The sequence below is a fragment of the Triticum dicoccoides genome, chromosome 7A (genome assembly GCF_002162155.2).
Source record: "Triticum dicoccoides isolate Atlit2015 ecotype Zavitan chromosome 7A, WEW_v2.0, whole genome shotgun sequence".
Taxonomy (NCBI): Eukaryota; Viridiplantae; Streptophyta; class Magnoliopsida; order Poales; family Poaceae; genus Triticum; species Triticum dicoccoides.
In genome coordinates this window covers 224,738,736-224,744,735 of record NC_041392.1, presented here as the reverse complement: position 1 = coordinate 224,744,735, position 6,000 = coordinate 224,738,736, and positions in this window count along the sequence as shown.

Sequence of the window (6,000 nt, the reverse complement as noted above, 5' to 3'; positions counted from 1 at the left end):
CATTAGGAGAATGATGTGATTGACTTGACCCATTCCGTTAGCTTAGCAATCGATCGTTTAGTATGTTGCTATTGCTTTCTTCATGACTTATACATGTTCCTATGACTATGAGATTATGCAACTCCCATTTACCGGAGGAACACTTTGTGTGCTACCAAACATCACAATGTAACTGGGTGATTATAAAGGAGCTCTACAGGTGTCTCAAAAGGTACATGTTGGGTTGGCGTATTTCGAGATTAGGATTTGTCACTCCGATTGTCGGAGAGGTATCTCTGGGCCCTCTCGATAATGCACATCACATAAGCCTTGCAAGCATTGCAACTAATGAGTTAGTTGCAAGATGATGTATTACGGAACGAGTAAAGAGACTTGCCGGTAATGAGATTGAACTAGGTATTGAGATACCGACGGTCGAATCTCGGGCAAGTAACATACCGATGACAAAGGGAACAACGTATGTTGTTATGCGGTCTGACCGATAAAGATCTTCGTAGAATATGTAGGAGCCAATATGAGCATCCAGGTTCCGCTATTGGTTATTTACCAGAGACGTGTCTCGGTCATGTCTACATTGTTCTCGAACCCGTAGGGTCCGCACGCTTAAGGTTTCGATGACAGTTATATTATGAGTTTATGAGTTTTGATGTACCGATGTTAGTTCGGAGTCCCGGATGTGATCAGGGACATAACGAGGAGTCTCGAAATGGTCGAGACATAAAGATTGATATATTAGACGGCTATATTCGGACACCAGAAGTGTTCCGGGTTTCGGATAAAACCAGAGAGCCGGAGGGTTACCGGAACCCTACCGGGAGAAGTAATGGGCTATATGGGCCTTAGTGGAGAGAGAGAGGGGCAGCCAGGGTGGGCCGCGCGCCTCCTCCCCCCTGGTCCGAAGTGGACTAGGAGAGGGGGGGGGCAACCCCCTTTCCTTCTCCCTCCCCACTTCCTTCCCCCTCCTAGTAGGAGTCCTACTCCTACTAGGAGGAGGACTCCTCCTGGCGTGCCAATAGGGGCTGGCCGGCCTCCTCCCCTTGCTCCTTTATATACGGGGCCAGGGGGCACCCCTAGACACAAGTTGATCCACGTGATCATATTCTTAGCCGTGTGCGGTGCCCCTTCCACCATAATCCTCAATAATATTGTAGCGGTGCTTAGGCGAAGCCCTGCGATGGTAGTACATCAAGATCGTCACCACGCCGTCGTGCTGACGGAACTCTACCCCGACACTTTGCTGGATCGGAGTCCGGGGATCGTCATCGAGCTGAACGTGTGCTAAAACTCAGAGGTGCCGTAGTTTCGGTGCTTGATCGGTCGGGCCGTGAAGACGTATGACTACATCAACCGCGTTGTGCTAACGCTTCCGCTGTCGGTCTACAAGGGTACGTAGACAACACTCTCCCCTCTCGTTGCTATGCATCGCCATGATCTTGCGTGTGCGTAGGAATTTTTTTGAAATTACTACATTCCCCAATAGTGGCATCAGAGCCTAGGTTTTATGTGTTGATGTTATATGCACGAGTAGAACACAAGTGAGTTGTGGGCGATATAAGTCATACTGCTTACCAGCATGTCATACTTTGGTTCGGTGGTATTGTTGGACGAAGCGGCCCGGACCGACATTATGCGTACGCTTACGCGAGACCGGTTCTCCCGACGTGCTTTGCACAAAGGTGGCTAGCGGGTGGCAGTTTCTCCAACTTTAGTTGAACCGAGTGTGGCTACGCCCGGTCCTTGCGAAGGTTAAAACAACACCAACTTGACAAACTATCGTTGTGGTTTTGATGCGTAGGTAAGATTGGTTATTGCTTAAGCCCGTAGCAGCCACGTAAAACTTGCAACAAACAAAGTAGAGGACGTCTAACTTGTTTTTGCAGGGCATGTTGTGATGTGATATGGTCAAGACATGATGCTAAATTTTATTGTATGAGATGATCATGTTTTGTAACCAAGTTATCGGCAACTGGCTGGAGCCATATGGTTGTCGCTTTATTGTATGCAATGCAATTGCGCTGTAATGCTTTACTTTATCACTAAGCGGTAGCGATAGTCGTGGAAGCATAAGATTGGCGAGACGACAACGATGCTACGAGGATAATCAAGGTGGCGCGCCGGTGACGATGGTGATCACGACGGTGCTTCGAAGATGGAGATCACAAGCATAAGATGATGATGGCCATATCATATCACTTATATTGATTGCATGTGATGTTTATCTTTTATGCATCTTATCTTGCTTTGATTGACGGTAGCATTTTAAGATGATCTCTCACTAATTGTCAAGAAGTGTTCTCCCTGAGTATGCACCGTTGCGAAAGTTCTTCGTGCTGAGACACCACATGATGATCGGGTGTCATAGGCTCTACGTTCAAATACAACGGGTGCAAAACAGTTGCACACACAGAATACTCAGGTTATACTTGACGAGCCAAGCATATACAGATATGGCCTCGGAACACGGAGACCGAAAGGTCGAGCGTGAATCATATAGTAGATATGATCAACATAGTGATGTTCACCATTGAAACTACTCCATCTCACGTGATGATCGGACATGGTTTAGTTGATTTGGATCACGTGATCACTTAGAGGATTAGAGGGATGTCTATCTAAGCGGGAGTTCTTAAGTAATATGATTAATTGAACTTTAATTTATCATGAACTTAGTCCTGGTAGTATTAGCATATCTATGTTGTAGATCAATAGCTCGTGTTGTTGCTTTCATATGTTTATTTTGATATGTTCCTAGAGAAAATTGTGTTGAAAGATGTTAGTAGCAATGATGCGGATTGGATCCGTGATCTAAGGTTTATCCTCATTGCTGCACAGAAGAATTATGTCCTTGATGCACCGCTAGGTGACAGACCTATTGCAGGAGCAGATGTAAACGTTATGAACGTTTGGCTAGCTCAATATGATGACTACTTGATAGTTTAGTGCACCATGCTTAATGGCTTAGAATCGGGACTTCAAAGACGTTTTGAACATCATGGACCATATGAGATGTTCCAGGAGTTGAAGTTAATATTTCAAGCAAATACCCGAGTTGAGAGATATGAAGTCTCCAACAAGTTCTATAGCTAAAATATGGAGGAGAATCGCTCAACTAGTGAGCATGTGCTCAGATTGTCTGGGTACTACAATCGCTTGAATCAAGTGGGAGTTAATCTTCTAGATAAAATAGTGATTGACAGAATTCTCTAGTCACCATCACCAAGTTAGTAGAACTTCGTGATGAACTATAATATGCAAGGGATAACAGAAACAATTCCCAAGCTTTTCGTGATGCTGAAATCGACGAAGGTAGAAATCAAGAAAAACATCAAGTGTTGATGGTTGACGAAACCAATAGTTTCAAGAAAAAGGGCAAAGGGAAGAAGGGGAACTTCAAGAAGAACGGCAAGCAAGTTGCTGCTCAAGTGAACAAGCCCAAGTCTGGTCCTAAGCCTGAGACTAAGTGCTTCTACTGCAAAGGGACTGGTCACTGGAAGCAGAACTGCCCCAAGTATTTGGCGGATAAGAAGGATGGCAAAATAAACAAAGGTATATTTGATATACAGATTACTGATGTGTACTTTACTAGTGTTCGTAGCTACCCCTCGGTATTTGATACTGGTTCAGTTGCTAAGAGTAGTAACTCGAAACGGGAGTTGCAGAATGAACAGAGACTAGTTAAGGGTGAAGTGACGATGTGTGTTGGAAGTGGTTCCAAGATTGATATGATCATCATCGCACACTCCCTATACTTTCAGGATTAGTGTTGAACCTAAATAAGTGTTATTTGGTGTTTGCGTTGAGCATGAATATGATTTGATCATGTTTATTGCAATACGGTTATTCATTTAAGTAAGAGAATAAATTGTTGTTCTGTTTACATGAACAAAACCTTCTATGGTCATACACCCAATGAAAATGGTTCATTGGATCTCGATCGTAGTGACACACATATTCATAATATTGAAACCAAAAGATGCAAAGTTAATAATGATAGTGCAACTTATTTGTGGCACTGCCGTTTAGGTCATATTGGTGTAAAGCGCATGAAGAAACTCCATGCTGATGGGCTTTTGGAATCACTTGATTATGAATCAGTTGATGCTTGCGAACCATGCCTCATGGGCAAGATGACTAAGACTCCGTTCTCCGGAACAATGGAGCGAGCAACAGATTTGTTGGAAACCATACATACTGATGTATGTAGTCCGATGAATATTAAGGCTCGCGACAAGTATCATTATTTTCTGACCTTCATAGATGATTTGAGTAGATATGGGTATATCTACTTGATGAAACATAAGTCTGAAACATTTGAAAAGTTCAAATAATTTCAGAGTGAAGTGGAAAATAATCGTAACAAGAAAAATAAGGTTTCTACGATCTGATCGCGGAGACAAATATTTAAGTTACGAGTTTGGTCTTCAATTAAAACTATGTGGAATAGTTTCACTACTCACGCCACCTGGAACACCACAGCATAATGGTGTGTCCGAACGTCATAACCGTACTTTATTAGATATGGTGCGATCTATGATGTCTCTTACCAATCTACCACTATCGTTTTGGGGTTATGCATTAGGGACAGCTGCATTCACGTTAAATAGGGCACCATCTAAATCCGTTGAGACGACACCGTATGAACTATGGTTTGGCAAGAAACCTAAGCTGTTGTTTCTTAAAGTTTGAGGTTGCAATGCTTATGTGAAAAAGTTTCATCCTGATAAGCTCAAACCCAAATCGGAGAAATATGTCTTCATAGGATACCCAAAGGAGACTATTGGGTACACCTTCTATCACAGATCCAAAGGCAAGACATTCGTTGCTAAGAATGGATCCTTTCTAGAGAAGGAGTTTCTCTCGAAAGAAGTGAGTGGGAGGAAAGTAGAACTTGATGAGGTAACTGTACCTACTCCCTTACTGGAAAGTAGTTCATCACAGAAATCTGTTCCTGTGACTACTACACCAATTAGTGAGGAAGCTAATGATGATGATCATGTAACTTCAGATCAAGTTACTATCGAACCTCGTAGGTAAACCAGAGTGAGATCTGTACCAGAGTGGTATAGTAATCCTGTTCTGGAGGTCATGTTACTTGACCATGATGAACCTACGAACTATGAGGAAGTGATGATGAGCCCAGATTCCGCGAAATGGTTTGAGGCCATGAAATCTGAGATGGGATCCATGTATGAGAACAAAGTGTGGACTTTGGTTGACTTGCCCGATGATCGGCAAGCAATTGAGAATAAATTGATCTTCAAGAGGAAGACGGACGCTGATAGTAGTGTTACTATCTACAAAGCTATACTTGTCGAAAAAGGTTTTTGACAAAGTTCAAGGTGTTGACTACGATGAAATTTTCTCTCTCGTAGCGATGCTTAAGTCTGTCCAAATCATGTTAGCAATTGCCGCAATTTTATGAAATCTGGCAAATGGATAAACAAAACTACATTCCTTAATGGATTTAAAGAAGAGTTGTATATGATACAACCAGAAGGTTTTGTCAATCCTAAAGGTGCTAACAAAAATGTGCAAGCTCCAGTGATCCGTCTATGGACTGGTGCAAGCATCTCGGAGTTGGAATATGTGCTTTGATGAGATGATCAAAGCATATAGTTTTATAAAGTCTTACGGTGAAGCCTGTATTTACAAGAAAGTGAGTGGGAGAACTACAACATTTCTGATAAGTATATGTGAATGACATATTGTTGATCGGAAATAATGTAGAATTATTCTGCAAAGCATAAAGGAGTGTTTTGAAAGAATTTTTTCAAAGAAAGACCTCGGTGAAGCTGCTTACATATTAAGCATCAAGATCTATAGAGATAGATCAAGACGCTTGATAAGTTTTTTCAATGAGTACATACCTTGACAATATTTTGAAGTAGTTCAAAAATGGAACAGTCAAAGAAAGAGTTCTTGACTGTGTTACAAGGTGTGAAATTGAGTAAGACTCAAAGCCCGACCACGGCAGAAATAGAAAAAGAATGAAAGTCATTC